This window comes from Mustela nivalis (genome assembly GCF_964662115.1).
Source record: "Mustela nivalis genome assembly, chromosome: 11".
Classification (NCBI taxonomy): domain Eukaryota; kingdom Metazoa; phylum Chordata; class Mammalia; order Carnivora; family Mustelidae; genus Mustela; species Mustela nivalis.
Genome location: NC_139030.1, coordinates 96,920,201 through 96,935,121, shown reverse-complemented (window position 1 = coordinate 96,935,121; position 14,921 = coordinate 96,920,201). Strand labels below are relative to the sequence as shown.

At 40.0% G+C, this 14,921-nt stretch overlaps 1 protein-coding gene across 4 annotated transcripts in view; it reads right to left on the bottom strand.

Annotated features, from left to right (window-relative positions):
* The window catches only part of CMKLR2 (chemerin chemokine-like receptor 2), a 45,232-nt gene extending 31,215 nt beyond the window's left edge, over window positions 1-14,017 (bottom strand). Inside the window, exons 1-4 of one of the 4 annotated variants that reach the window (XM_082689142.1) lie at window positions 13,767-14,017; window positions 10,913-11,012; window positions 9,741-9,817; window positions 2,570-2,620 (exon numbers count right to left, since the gene is read on the bottom strand). The gene's annotated coding sequence lies outside the window, so the exon portion shown is untranslated. The remainder of the gene's footprint in view (window positions 1-2,569; window positions 2,621-9,740; window positions 9,818-10,912; window positions 11,013-13,766) is intronic. The other 3 variants (XM_082689143.1, XM_082689141.1, XM_082689144.1) reach the window with 3 other exon arrangements.
* Between the last annotated feature and the right edge of the window lie 904 nt (window positions 14,018-14,921).

The following is a 14,921-nucleotide window of genomic DNA, read 5'->3' as shown; positions in this document are numbered from 1 at the left end:
GTCGACAACTTATAATAATGCAAATGATCCTTGTCCACAGAAATATGAATGAATTGTGTCCAGTGGAATGCAATTGATTATTGCCCTGTGAATTACTAACCAGTTTCACCAATTTTGCAACTGTTTGTAAATTCATTTCAACATTCCTGATGGCCTATATATGTGTGTGTGATACTTTGATTCTCTTTTTAACCCTCGGTAACATCTTACTGATTCTATCATTCATTACTGAGTTAAATTAAGACCTTTGAGACATGTCAATTTTATATTTGTATGCAAGTCATGATTTATCTGTTTGAAAAATTATCTTTTAACAGATCTTTAGTCCAAAAGTGTTGTTGTTTTTTTTTTTAAAGATTTTATTTATTTATTTGACAGACAGAGATCACAAGTAGGCAGAGAGGCAGGCGGAGAGAGGAGGAAGCGGGCTCCCTGCTGAGCAGACAGCCTGAGGCGGGGGCTCGTGGTCCTGGGATCCTGACCTGGGTCGAAGGCAGAGGCTTTAACCCACTGAGCCACCCAAGCGCCCCCCAAAAGTGTTGGTCTTACCTTGAGAGGACAATGAAGACGGGGAGAAGGATAAGGGTGTGATAAGATTTTTAAGAAAGGTGTATGAAGTTTCTTTCTGGTCCTCTCAATTTCCAAAACCTAAATTTACTCCTAGAGTAATGACGGTGCCTGGGGGAAGCAGTCCCTCAGAGAAAAGGAGGGCTAAAAGGAATTCCAGACAACCAGGGAAGGGCTTCAGGAGAGAAAATTTCTAATGGCACCCCACGTTTGGTACTGAGGATGCAAATTCCTTCTTGAGGGATCCCAGACTCTCTTCCCTGAACCCCTACCTGTCCTCTTTAAGGACTGTGTGTTAGAAGCCCAGGTCCATAATAGGACTGTTGGAATCGAGAGACCAATAAGCAAGATTAATAGAATTGCTTTGATGAGATATCACCTCACACCAGTCAGAATGGCTAAAATGAACAAGTCAGGAAATGACAGATGCTGGCGAGGATGCGGAGAAAGGGGAACCCTCCTACACTGTTGGTGGGAATGCAAGCTGGTGCAGCCACTCTGGAAAACAGCATGGAGGTTCCTCAAAATGTTGAAAATAGAACTGCCCTATGACCCAGCAATTGCACTACTGGGTATTTACCCTAAAGATACAAACGTAGTGGTCCAAAGGGGCACGTGCACCTGAATGTTTATAGCAGCAATGTCCACAATAGCCAAACTATGGAAAGAACCTAGATGTCCATCAACAGATGATGAATGGATCAAGAATATGTGGTATATATACACAATGGAATATGAATCTTGCCATTTGCGACAACATGGATGGAACTAGAGCGTATCATGCTTAGCGAAATAAGTCAAGCAGAGAAAGACAACTATTATATGATCTTCCTGATATGAGGAAGTGGTGATGCAACATGGGGGCTTAAGTGGGTAGGAGAAAAATCAATGAAACAAGATGGGATCGGGAGGGAGACAAACCATAAGTGACTCTTAATCTTACAAAACAAACTGAGGGTTGCTGGCGGGAGGGGGGTTGGGAGAAGGGGGGGTGGGGTTATGGACATTGGGGAGGGTATGTGCTTTGGTGAGTGCTGTGAAGTGTGTAAACCTGGCGATTCACAGACCTGTACCCCTGGGGATAAAAATACATGTTTATAAAAAAAAAAAAAATTAAAAAAAAAAAAAAGAATTGCTTTGCACAGCCAAAACCTTAACACACTATTCAAATAGGTTCAAATATGTACGCCTTTCCTTTTATCTCTCTTTTTACTTTTTCTTTTTCTTTCCTTTTTTTTTTTTTTTTCAGTCAGACTGAGGCTACTTTAATCATTGCTGCAGCTACTCGAACAGAGGAAGGGGCCAAGCCCATGCTTTAGCCACCCCCAGACTCCAGATAATTGGTTAGATGTGGCGTTTTGCCTGATGGACACTGCGGTTCCAGATCACAGAATGTCTTTCTTGGCCCAAGAACATGCCTCTGGCTCTCCAGTGTGAGATGAAGCGGAGTCATAGAGGCCTCCCAAACCCTCCAGTTATGTTTCACTGTCACTGCCCTTGCTCCCTACTCTCTCTTGAGATATCTAAATACATGTGGGATGTTTATGTTGAGTTGAATTTTATTTTAGTTTTGTTAAGTTTTAAAAGGTTTCATTTATTTATTTTTGGCTCAAGCACATGAGAGAGAACCGGGGGAGAGGGGCAGAGGGAGAAATAGACTCCCAGCTGGGCAGGGAGCTGGATGCGGAGCTTGGCCTGGGGACCCTGGGATCACAACGTGAGCCAAAGGCAGGTGCTTAACCAACTGAGCCACCCAGATGTCCTGAGTTGAATTTTAGTTCTCTGTTTCCTTTTCAGTCTTCTATGTTTGTCTTCTCTACCACCTTTGTCTCTTCTGCTGTTCAACTGCCCTCTTTCCCACCAGCCCATCCTTACCAAGTGCTTGGATGAAACTCACAAACAATCACAAGCATTTCTGGGTGGTATTTTATGGTAACAAAGGACTAGGGCCCGGGAGTCAGGCAGACCCTGGTTTCAAATCGCAGTTCCATTTATTACCTACCCGTGTGGCCTTGCGAAGTTAGTCAGAAGCTCCAAGCCTCAGTTTCTCCAACTGTAAAAGAGGGACAATAATAATATCTACTTGATATTATGAAATGAGGCAGTCAAATGACACTGAGCATCACGGACACAGTCATCGGCTACTATTGTAATTTTTTTTCCTGCCTCCAGACTCTCGTTTCTCATTTTCCCTCTATTTCTAGTGTACTTCTATTTCCCATGATCTTATTTGTAGGTACCATTTCACACTTTTTTCCAGTCTACCATAAATAAGGCACAGGACATGCTACCCCACAGGATGGCACCTTGGTATATTGAATAGTTTAAGCGGAGGGAGTTTGAGAAACAGCAGGTTCAAGAAGGACTCTGTGACCTTCCTGGTCTCCTTGAAGCAGGTCCTATGAGTCTCACGTGAGAGGTGCCCTCCACATACCCCGAGGAAAGCATCCTAACCTCCGAGGAAGGAGGTAATGGCTTGAACAAACAAGCCTTGCTGTTTCCCACACTCTACTACTCTCTGCTCATAAACTTGTGTCCTAGCACATTTTCCACGAGTCCCCATTTTTGGTCAAACATAGTGTAAAAACATTCAGACTTAACTGTTTCCTTGGGTCATTTCCTTTTGAAGGCTCCTATGTCATGTAAAATTTACATTAAAAAATCTGTACGCTTTTCTCTTGGTACTCTGTCTTTTATTACAAGGGCCCCCACTGAGAATTTAGAGGAGGAAAAGGAAAATATATTTTTTCCCCCTCCCCTGTAATGGCAAATCAAAGACGACGATCATACGTATCACATCATTTTCTTATTACAATTGACTTCCTTTTCTTCCTCTGTGATCTGGAGAGAAAGCCCATCAGTAAACCATTGTTGGGTGGTTTTAAGAATTCTACAAGATACTTTCCATAAAGCACTCTCACAAACACGGTGACCGTTCCTAAGACTGCCAGACTTTCTGTGAGAAGGGTGGCAAACACCGACCCTATAAAGTGACACATTCCAAGAGGGGCAAGGAGTCTCAATGCCCAGGGAAAGTGGCGTTACAGCAGGAAACAGAGTGGCTATGGTGGGTGGACAGATCTTCTGGGAAAAAGCTAAAACTATAAAGAACATTGTGCTGGGGCGCCTGGGTGGCTCAGTGGGTTAAAGCCTCTGCCTTCGGCTCAGGTCATGATCCCAGGGCCCAAGGATCGAGTCCCGCATGGGGCTCTCCGCTCAGTGGGGAGCCTGCTTCTCCCTTTCTCTCTGCCTGGTGCTCTGCCTACTTGTGATCTCTGTCTGTCAAATAAATAAAATCTTTAAAAAAAAAAAAAAAAAAAGAACATTGTGCTGAGGCTTGAATGTGTTGATTCTAGCTGCGGATCGAAGAAAACGCTAGCAATTAAGAGAAGAGAACGTTTTGATAAGAGAAAGGGCTAAATGATCTAGTTCTAAGTGTCCAATTTTGTTTTATTATGAAGACAATATAATCTTGAGGTTTTGTTTCACTTACAAAACTGATATAAGATACATACGTAAATGTCTCTCACGACGCCTGGCTTATAGGAAGAGCTCAACAATTGTGAGCTTTTCTTATTATCTTACTTTAATTAATCTTTTTATTAGGGTGTATTATGAAATAATTCACATAACATGGCTTTGTTGAAACGTAGCGTATTTGTAGGCTTCCAGCTCATGTAATGATCGCTGGTTGTAAGCAGGGAGCTCATTTGATATTTGTGAGTAGTTTAGCTAACATTTTGGATTTATGCTTCATTCTAAGAAAACATGGGCTGAAACATACCACTGTGAGCAAAAAAATAATGGTTTCCTGCTGTTACTGTAAAGCTACATTGTGTTCATTCCTTCCTTTCCAAAGTAGGACATTCTGATCCTGTGATAATGTTCTACTGAAGGAATTTATTTATTTTGCACCAAATGATTCGTGTAGATGAGTTCATTTCTTGTGATAAAAACGAGTACAACATAGCTGGGCTTCTTGCTGTGATCTCACTGACTTGCTATAATCCAACTGGCTAGAAAACAGAGTAATTGCCTGGTTCAGCGAGAAGAAAACCAGCTTTTCCAAAGAAATTCTTTTGGGGGATTCTCTCAAGTTTGATGAACAAGTTATTTATCGTTTGCTTGAGAGAAGTGTAAATGAAAGAAATAGTCTTTCTTTAGGAAATTACGAAAGAACACTCAGCAGATTTGAGATTCCACTGGACCTGGCAGACAATAGATCTAATTTTTAAAAATCGAGCTTTTATTTGAGGCTGAAATAAATGAATGTGAATACTCTTTTTAAAAAAAAAAATGCTGTTTAAGTAATCTCTTTACCCAACATGGGGCTCGAACTTGTGACCCTGAGATCAAGAGTCACATACTCTTCTGACTGAGCCGGCCAGACACCCCAGGATGTGAATATTTTTGGAAATATGTTGTTCGTTTGTTTGGGGTGGAAGGGAGAGGGAGAGGGAGAAGGAATCTGAAGCAAACTCTGCACTGAGTGCAGAGCCCGATGTGGGGCTCAATCCCACAGTCTGGAGATCATGACCTGAGCAGAAACCAAGAGTCCGGTGCTCAACTAACTGAGCCACCCACGTGCCCCTGTTAATATTTTAATAAAAAGTTAAAATGGACAGATACTCTCTACAATCATTCCCCCCCACCCAATGTTCTGGGAACCACAATACCTTTCGAAGGAAATCTTTTATATAGTGGTTGGCATGTTATAATCCTTCCGATGAAAGAAGCCATTTTAAGCAAGTGCTGATGTTCCCCCTTCCTTATTCAGTCTCTCAAAAAGAACAAAGCAAACCGTGGAAAAATGGCATGTCTGTGCATCAAATATCATTCCAGAGCAAGGCATCTCTCCGAGATAAGGTAAGAAGAACCTAGTCATTTTATTGTCTTCTAAATTTCCCCCATCTTCTTGGTTAGTAGATGTAAAGGACTGTATAGCAGAACACATTTTGTGTGTGTGTTGGTAATGAGAAAATCACTCCAGAGGTGAAGGCCTTTATTTTGAATAGGGTTGATGAAATGAAAGCCTACGTGGGACAGAATGTCAATCAAACAAAAAGGTCATGTTTAACGTTAGGTATCTGATCGGCTAAGAGTAAATAATTTATATCAGCTTAGTGTTTTTCATGATGTAGCCAGATATTTGATTTGACTAAGCTTTTATTTCCTTATAACACAACAATAAAACAAATAATTATATATATATATATACACATATGTGTGTGTGTATATACACACACATATGTATATATATCTTATTTAGTTTTTTATATATATATCTTATTTAGTTATATATATATATATCTTATTTAGTTATATATATATATATATATATATATATATATATATCTTATTTAGTTATATATATAAATATCTCTCCTCCAGCACGCTGTAGTTTTTGCTTGCCTTTATACCTTCAGATCCTAGCACAGGGCCCGGCAAATAGTAGAGCTGAATAATATTTATTACTGGCCAGAAGACGACTTAGTGACTTTCAATAGAAGGCATTTATGACCATGGCATCTCATCAATAACTAACTAATAACTAACTAATAAATAACTAATTTTTATCTGAAAAGGCAAAGGTGAGTTTGAGGTGAGAATTTAAGTTCTTGATTATCATCAAATTCATTAGTTCCTGTGTTCAGTTTTTCTTTTTTATTAAAGATGGTAAAAGAAGGTTGAGTACTTAGGAAAACAAGCCTTACTACTGATGTGTTAAATCCGTTCAGCCAGTTAACTAGACAAGGCCTTTTGGTGGACAATGGGTCTTTCTTCCAGGGGAAGTGATGAAATTTTCCTCTAAAATCTTACCAAGAGCAACCTAGTTCACTATTAACCATATGGTTGTCTAATCATGTATTACTCATAATTAAAACCAGTTCACTTAACCACGTGCAAAAGGAAGCAAATCGCAGGCACACCTAATTATATAATAGCATTTAACACATTATGGCAATACCTAACATTTCCCACATACTTGTTAAGTATAACACAATACTAAGCCATTTTACATGCATTTTCACGTTTAATTCTCACAACAACACTGTGACGTACTACTGTTACTTCCATGAGGCAAAGCGAGGTTGGGTATTTAGCAATAGTGCTGAATCTCAGACAAGACCTCTGGGTCTGACTTCAGAGACTTCCTTCTTAACCCTTGCACACAACCTCTGTAGTAATTATCTGTGGATGTGTTTATCTCCCCTACTAAACTGGGAAAGTCTCAAGGACAAGGACAGTGCTTTACTCATCCTATGTGTCAAGCACAGAGCAGAGTGCAAAAATCATAACAGATGCTTGATAAAAGTTTAGTGAACGAAGGAGAAAGTGCTTTTTCAGTCACCAAAACTATAGTATGTTTACAATGGTTTTCATGTTAAATATAGTTGACTATATCATGTATATTAAAAAAATACAGAAATCAAACAAATATTTATATAATAAAACTATTATATGTGTATACAAATATTGTACTGTTCTTATTAAATTAGTAAACAATATTTTCTGAAAAAAAATTTAAAAAACAATATTTTCTGTTAAAGCATAAGAAACTGCCATTTTGTTAGGTCAAAAATGGTCAAGTAGGGGCGCCTGGGTGGCTCAGTGGGTTAAAAGCCTCTGCCTTAGGCTCAGGTCATGATCCCAGCATCCTGGGATCGAACCCCAAATCAGGCTCTCTGCTCAGCAGGGAGTCTGCTTCCTCCCCTCTCTCTCTCTCTCTGCCTGCCTCTCTAACTACTTGTAATCTCTGTCTATCAAATAAATAAATAAAATCTTTTAAAAAAATGGTCAAGTAAAATAATATAGGATTTTATAGAGTATAATATAATTTAAAAAACTATGTCAACTCTATATAATGAAGCAGAATACTCCATTACCATATTTTTTTCCTACTCAAATGAAGTTTGTCCTTATAAACCTTCAAAAAGAAACTTTTATGAAAAATTAAGGAAGACATCTCTGTAATCACCTTGTTCTAACTCCAGTGATACAACTTTATATACAAATTGTTTTTCACGCCCTTGAAGACCATGTGGTCCTAACGAAAATTCAACCCCAAACATATTTATTAGACTTGACTTGACATTTTTTCTAAGCTGCCAGTTTGCATACTTCCTTTCAAAAATCCTTCTCCATGAAGTCTTCCCTTTTTTAGTAGCAACTCGGCCTTTATCCCAAGCCCTGATACACCCCCTAGTGTTCCTTAAACACTTTTGTAATGATTACATTACATGTGTTTGTAATGATCACTTTTTGTTGAATAATGAGGTCTTTTGCATGCAATTATGTAAAACATTGGAAATGGCAGAGTAAACCCAACTGATTCAGTTATACTAGATGACTGACTGGTTGACCATAGACAGTTCTTTAATAACTTTTTTTTTGCATAAAAGGAAATGCAAAATTAGGGCTTCAGAGAGTAACCCTGGGAGCCATTTTAAGCATAATCGAAATCTGTTTGCTTCCTCATGATTCCTGAGGGAACACTATGACCTCTCCTCACTGAATTCTTTATGTGTGAAACTTTATGAAATGAATTACTTTCTTGGTTTCACCTCACTTGGAACTTTGTAATCATGAGTGTGCCTTTCGACAGTAATACCAACAAGGCCTCTGTGTTTGGTGTTCTAAAATGGCCGCCTAAACACTGATGGGCCTGAATCCTTTTCCTACGTCGCTTCCACCTTCAGTTTTAAAAAGTACACTCAAGGGGCTCCTCGCTGGCTCAGCTGGTAGAGCAAGCGACTCTTGACCTTAGGGGTGTGAGTTTGAGCCCCATGTTGGCTGTAGAGAGGACTTAAAAAAAATAAAATCTTAAAATAAATAAAAGGTAAAAAAAAAAAAAGTACACTCAAAAACAAAATTTCCACTTGGGAATCTCCTGGTCCCAGTTGGGATAGCCTGACTTTGAGCCCAGCTATTTTACCAGAATGGTTGAATTCCGAAATATTTCACACACCTGGGCCACACTGGTAATACAGGTTTCCAGGACTTAAGGGAGAACCTTCAATGCAGAATTGAATTAGATGCGGATTCCCAAGGACAGTAGTCAGCAGTGTTGCTGAAGATAGTGAAAAACATCAAGTGTTACCTAAATATATTCCCACTGTAAACTGGAAACTTCCTGAGTGGACAGTGGACACAAACGGGATGGTTTTAAGCTTTAAATTCAGGATTCACTGGGGTGTCTCCATTGACTGATGTGGAACCTACTGTGTTTGCCCACTAAATACATCACACGCGAGGAGAGTTCACCAAAGAGTATTTCCGGGGCCTCCCGGAGGTGAATTACACTTGTTAATTCCAAGTTTGCACTTCCAGGGCACCGAAACTCCCTCGGGTGTGGGGCCAGAGCCCAGGGCCGCTTGCCCTGCCAAAGCTGGGTGGAGCTTTGCCATGAAGTGATGGTAGTGGGACAGAGAATTCTCTTTCATGGGTATTTTTTTCTTAGAGGGGATTCCAAATAGGGCTGCTGTGTCCTGACATTTTAGTGGAAACAGCTCTTTGTTTTTCACTTGCTGCTGCTCTCATACCCCTTCTCCTCTTGAGAGTCAAAGGTCTGTGCTCTCCCTCCTAGAAAGTTCTTCTGCAAGCTCCTCAGGCTGGGGAGGACTTCTGGTGGGTATACCCATCAGTTCCTCCATCAAGGCCAAATCTAGTCATCTCAATTCGGCTCATGATGGGACACGATACCCACCTCTCTCACTATCTCACTTCCTCTGTGAACTGTTAACTTGCATGTTCCCCTTCAGGTCCCTTTCTCCCTTTCATGAACTCCACCTTCTGGAGGCACTCCATACCTCTAAACCCTTTTTTTTTTTAAAGATTTTATATGAGAGAGCGAGTGAGCAAGCATGAAATCACAAGCAGCGGGGAGGGGCAAAGTGAGAGGGAAAAGCAGACTCCCACTGAACCAGGAGCCCCATGTGGGGCTCGAGACCAGGGACCTGAGATCATGACCTGAGCCCACGGCAGGGCTTAGCAACTGAGCCAGCCAGGTGCCCCACTTCTAAACCTTTTTAGTTTAGGGCTGGCAAGTGACTCTTGATCTCAGGGTCCTGAGTTTGAGCCCCAGTAAACATAGAAAATCCTAAAAAAATAAACAAAGTTTTTTAGTTTAATAATTTCATTCTGTCCCCCAAGCTGCACAACTTTAAGCTTACCAAGGGCAAGGAATATTCCTTTAAAATTCTTGTGTCTTCTACCACCAGACCTGAGGGTTCTGTCGGGATCTGTTTGACTGAATAAGACATGTGCAGGGAACTTTTCTTAGTTAATGATAAACAAGTACCCTTCTCTCCCCCACGAAATGAAAAATAGTAGACTTCCAAATAAATAACCCAAATTTCCAGCCTCCATCTTCTTTTTTTAAGATTTTAATTTTTTAAAAAATAATCTCTACAACGTGGGACTCACAAACTTACAACCCTGAAATCAAGATCTTGGGGTCATGAGATGGAGCCCTGCCGCACGCTCAGTACTCAGTGAGGAGTCTGCTTGTACCCCCCACCCACTGCCCTTCTGCCCCATCCCCCTTATGTGTGCACTCTCTGTCTCAAATAAATAAATAAATAAATAAATAAAAATATTTTTTAAAGATTAAAAAAAGAAGTTGCATATTCTCCCAGCTGAGTCAGCCAGGCGCCCGCCCCCGCCCCCACTCCCACCCCCACCCCCGCCATCTTCCACATGGAGGTGACATGGAGTAAGACACAACCAAAGAATATTTAGACCGTTTGTTAAGTCCTAACACATTTTATTTATTTGATTTGGTGAATTCCTTTATCACAAACCAAATCTTTATTTGTGTGGGTCCTGCCGAGAGCTGTGTATGTAATATTGCATACTCTCGAGTTCGCATGGGCTAGTTGATTGTTGTTTTAACAATGAACAAGGGCCAGGGAGGCCAAGATCAGAAGGTTGGCTCTCCCCGGGGTCAGTTCCCTGCGTGCAGAGAAACCCTCCCACAGTCAAAGCCAAACCCTATTTAACATGTGCCTCCACCCTCTAATTAATCATCTGACCAATATATTAGTTTGGTTGAAGGGATAACTGCATAATTTCTAATAAAACGTTTGTGCCTAAATCATGTATACTTTGTTCCAACTGACACTATCGTCTTTAACAATGAAGAGTGTTTTCCATTGTATTTGAGTATCAATGGAATAATCAAAACATACTATAATAATTGAAGAATATGAAAAAACACTCTGAATGAAAGAGTTGTCTCAACTAAATTTTTTTGGTACCTACTATTTGTGCTAGATACCCATTGTATATGTCACATTGAGAAACGACTTAACCAGAGATTTAAGAAGAGAAGCAGGCAGGGTACCTGGGTGGCTTAGTTGGTTAAGCATCAGACTCTTGATCCCAGCTCAGGTCTCAATCTCACAGTCACAAGAGTTCAAGTCCCACATTGGGCATGGAGCTTACTTTAAAAAAAAAAAAAAAGGAGGTGGGAGGAGGTGGATTGTGGTGCAGGAAGAAAGCCTAGCTCCTCAGATTTATTTTGGAGAAAGGGAAACTAAGGTCCAGAGAGTTTTTTCTGCCTCAAGCAATGAAAAAAAGCTAAAGGAGTTGGTATTACAATCCTGCAGTGACAGGCAAAATCAAACTAGTAATCGTAAAGATACTATGCAATCATAGATTTGAACATTGTCCAGTTTAAGAGAATGCTGTTAGTAATCTTCAATTAACTAGTTATGTTTTTTCTAGCTATTAAGATTTATACCATCAGTTTTTATTGTACTCTTGGCTTTCACTACTTTCATTAGAAGTTTTATGAGGCAGAAACATTTACTAAAGTTAATGTCATCAAAGAAACCAGGTGAATTAGAACTGAAGAGCCCCCATGAGATCAAAAGATTTAACTTTTGTGGTTTTTGTGAAACTTAAGGACTGAAGAAAAAAATAGGAATTTTCAATATGGTAGAGTTTTTAAATGATAAAACTAATAGACTATTAGAGAAAGTTTAGGAAAAAAAGAAGAGATGTATCACATAAAGGGTCCAGCACACACCACTGTGGCACAAAAATTATTTTGAGAAGAAGTCCCAAATAACTCAATTGTCATAAAGCCCTTCCTAGAAAGCAATCAGGGAAGGCTGACTCCTAACCAGAGATAAGTCTTCACACCACACCTAAAGAGACAACAGTCACATCTATTCTTTTAAGGGCCCATTTATCTTCTAAAAAGTCATTTGTTTTCCCTTAAGTCTCCTTTCTTCCCCTCCTTTATCAAGATGGTATGTAAACCCCAAATTCTAACCATCTCTTTGAGTCACATTTTTCTCTGAACTCCCCTATGAATGTTAAGACAAATATGTGACTAAATATTTGGTCTTTTTTCTTACTAATGTGTCTCTAATGAGCTTAATTTGCAGAGCTTCAGAACTGAACCTAAGAGGATAGAGGAAAAGTTTTCTCTCTCAACATACCATCAGCTCAGCAACATAAAGTCACAAAACAACTGTTTCAATTGTCATATTTTCTTCAGTTTTTTTCCTACTGTGTTTACTTTTTTTTTTTTTTAAGATTTTTAATTTATTTTTTTGTTTGACAAACAGAGATCACAAGTAGGCAGAGAGGCAGGCAGAGAGAGAGGAAGGGAAACAGGCCCCCCGCTGAGCGGAGGGCCAGATGTGGGGCTCAATCCCAGGAACCTGGGATCATGACCTGAGCCGAAAACAGAGGCTTTAACCCACTGAGCCACCCAGGCGCCCCTCAACTGTGTTTACTTTTCACTAGTAATAATTATTGTTAATATTATAAGCACCCATTCATGATACAACATAATCCTCCAAATTATGATTTCCTGATGCCTGCAAAATATTTCAATGGGATGCTATAAAGAGGTTCCTTAACTGGCCTCTTACCATTGGATATATGCTAAATTATAAATAATTTAGAAAAAAAATTTTTAAGCATAAAGCTTTTCTCCTTTTGAAATTACTTCCATGGGTTATCTCCGACTGCTGCGGCCTTCGAAAAGGGAACGTTGACTTAAATATCCATTTCTGACAGATGACAATTAGCAGTAAAGTAACAGAAAATATGTTATAAATTAAATGCCTAACGTCTCCATAGAATCATAAAGGCCATGAAAAAGACATAGACGGCATTTAGCATTTAGTGTTCGAAAGACGTACAAACATGAGGAGAATTTATTCAGTTACAGGAATTACTTTAACTAGATAGACACCCAGAGAAAGATCCCTTGGCATCTTTGTTTTTTTTTTTTTTTCTTCCCCCTACAAAACAAACCAAAAAATAGTGGTGGATTCTTTGAGCAACAAGTCTGTGGAAGCTTGGACTAAAAAGAGTTTCAGTGAAAACGGCCAATGTGAAAGAATAATTAATTGCTGGTGAAAGTTATCAACTTTTCATTTGGTTTTCATTAGCTTTCACTTGGAGGTAAGGATCAGCTATTAGACAGAAAGCAATTGGTGCTCAGTTATCTGCCTCCCAAAAGAACAATCAAGTTCAAGGAACCTTTTCTCCCGGCGATTTCCCTGCATTTAGCCATTTGTCCTTCATTAGGGGAGCCCAGGTACCAATTATTCTCACAGGCAATTGATTATGAGATTTCAAAAATGCAGCAGCAACAAAGACCTGTTTGCTTTGACAAACCACAAGCCATTCATCTTTAAAAGAGGGGAAAAAACCAACCAAACCACATTACAGCTCCATTTAGAACTTTTCCCCTACCTTGTCATCTAAGGAGGGCAAAATCAATTTTCATTTGAGAGCACCATTTCCTCCTACTAGTTTTCTCTAAGTGGCCTTTCCACAAATGATGTTTGATTATTTCTGAGTCACAACTACTTAAAATCCACATTTATGAGCTGTAATTTCCTAGGTAAAAGCCGAGGGAATTACTGAAAGTTCTTTGTGCACCCCCCACCCGTCCCCCCTGCAACATCCTCATGTTCTCTCTTTCCGCGTTGGAGGTTTTAATCGGCAGCTGTAGCAAGCCCGGTTGTGACCTTCCCTAAACACTCTGACAGGACCAAAAATAGGAATCTGCACACAGAAGCTTTTCCTAAACTATCAGGAGTCCTTTTCCTCGTTTGCCAGCTGGTAGTTTGTCAAAATACTGTTTTGTAAATAAATCATCTGCAGAAAATCCTCATCAGGTCAGCTGCAAATGTGTCAGTTGGAGGAAAACAAACAAGAAAAGCACTTACCAGTTAATTTACTTTGAGGAGAGAAGCTATTCTGATGCCTGGGTGTGACCTCCCGGCTCCAGAATGAAATGGAGGGTGGTTTTCAGAACCGCTACGTTGGACACTCTTTCCCAGCCTCCTCATTTGGCTTTTATCTGGCTTTTGAAATGACACTGTAGAAGGCAAGGGATGTTCGGTTTCATTTGAATGTGGTTCTTCCCCTCCTCCACCATCCTCCATAAAAATTCATCATGTATTCCAGGGGAAAAGTAAGCAATGAACATACTGCACAAATTAATTCTTTTGCTCAGCGTGTTTGTGTGTATAACTGAGGTTTGTTTTTTGAATGGAAACCATTGCTATTGGCTGCGGTGCCGCAGTCTGAAAAGTGATGGGGGGGGCACCAATCCTTCCTTTGTTTGGTGGGCTTTTTGCTTATGAAAAGTCAAGTTAAATGTCTTTCCAACGAGGGAATGAAAAGAACCTTAGAATGTCAAAGGACAGCTCTTCAATGGCACAGCAAATTCTGTAGTGCTCATTAGGAGAAAGATTTCACTCACTGGGTTTCGGGGTGTTTCTGAGAGTGAAGAATTGTAATCACACGTTAATTATGTCTTTTAGTTTTCATTTCTTTGCCTAGGTAGGTTGAGAGAGAACTCTCTGGGATCCGAGGCAATTAAAGGATTGATTTTTTTTTCTTTTTTTAATCCCTCATCTCCTCCTGGGGTTCTGGCAGATGTGAGCACATCTGTGTATCTGAAACAGGGCTCAGAATTCAGAAATTCACAGGATGAGAAACATGGAGGCTGAAGGTAAGCAAGCCTTGATGTGGTTAGCTTCTCGCTGCAGAGTTAACTTGATTTTTGTACGCTCGAACATCAGCTCTATCATGTGATATTGGAAATTGAACATTATTAGGTCATAAAACATGGTTAGGCCGGCTAATTGAACATCGTTAGGTGAGCTGGCAGAGAAACACACAATTTCGTATTTGACTGCAGGGTAAGTCGAATATGCCAGCCCAAAATACACCTCTTCGGCATAACGATTATTTTGAGCTGATTATTTTTAAGAAACGGCGGACACGGAACAAGCTCCGAAAACAGAATGCAAGTTGCCCTTTTGTGAGGGAAATCTATATTTATAAGGGAAATTAACATTAGAAAGGGGGCCTGT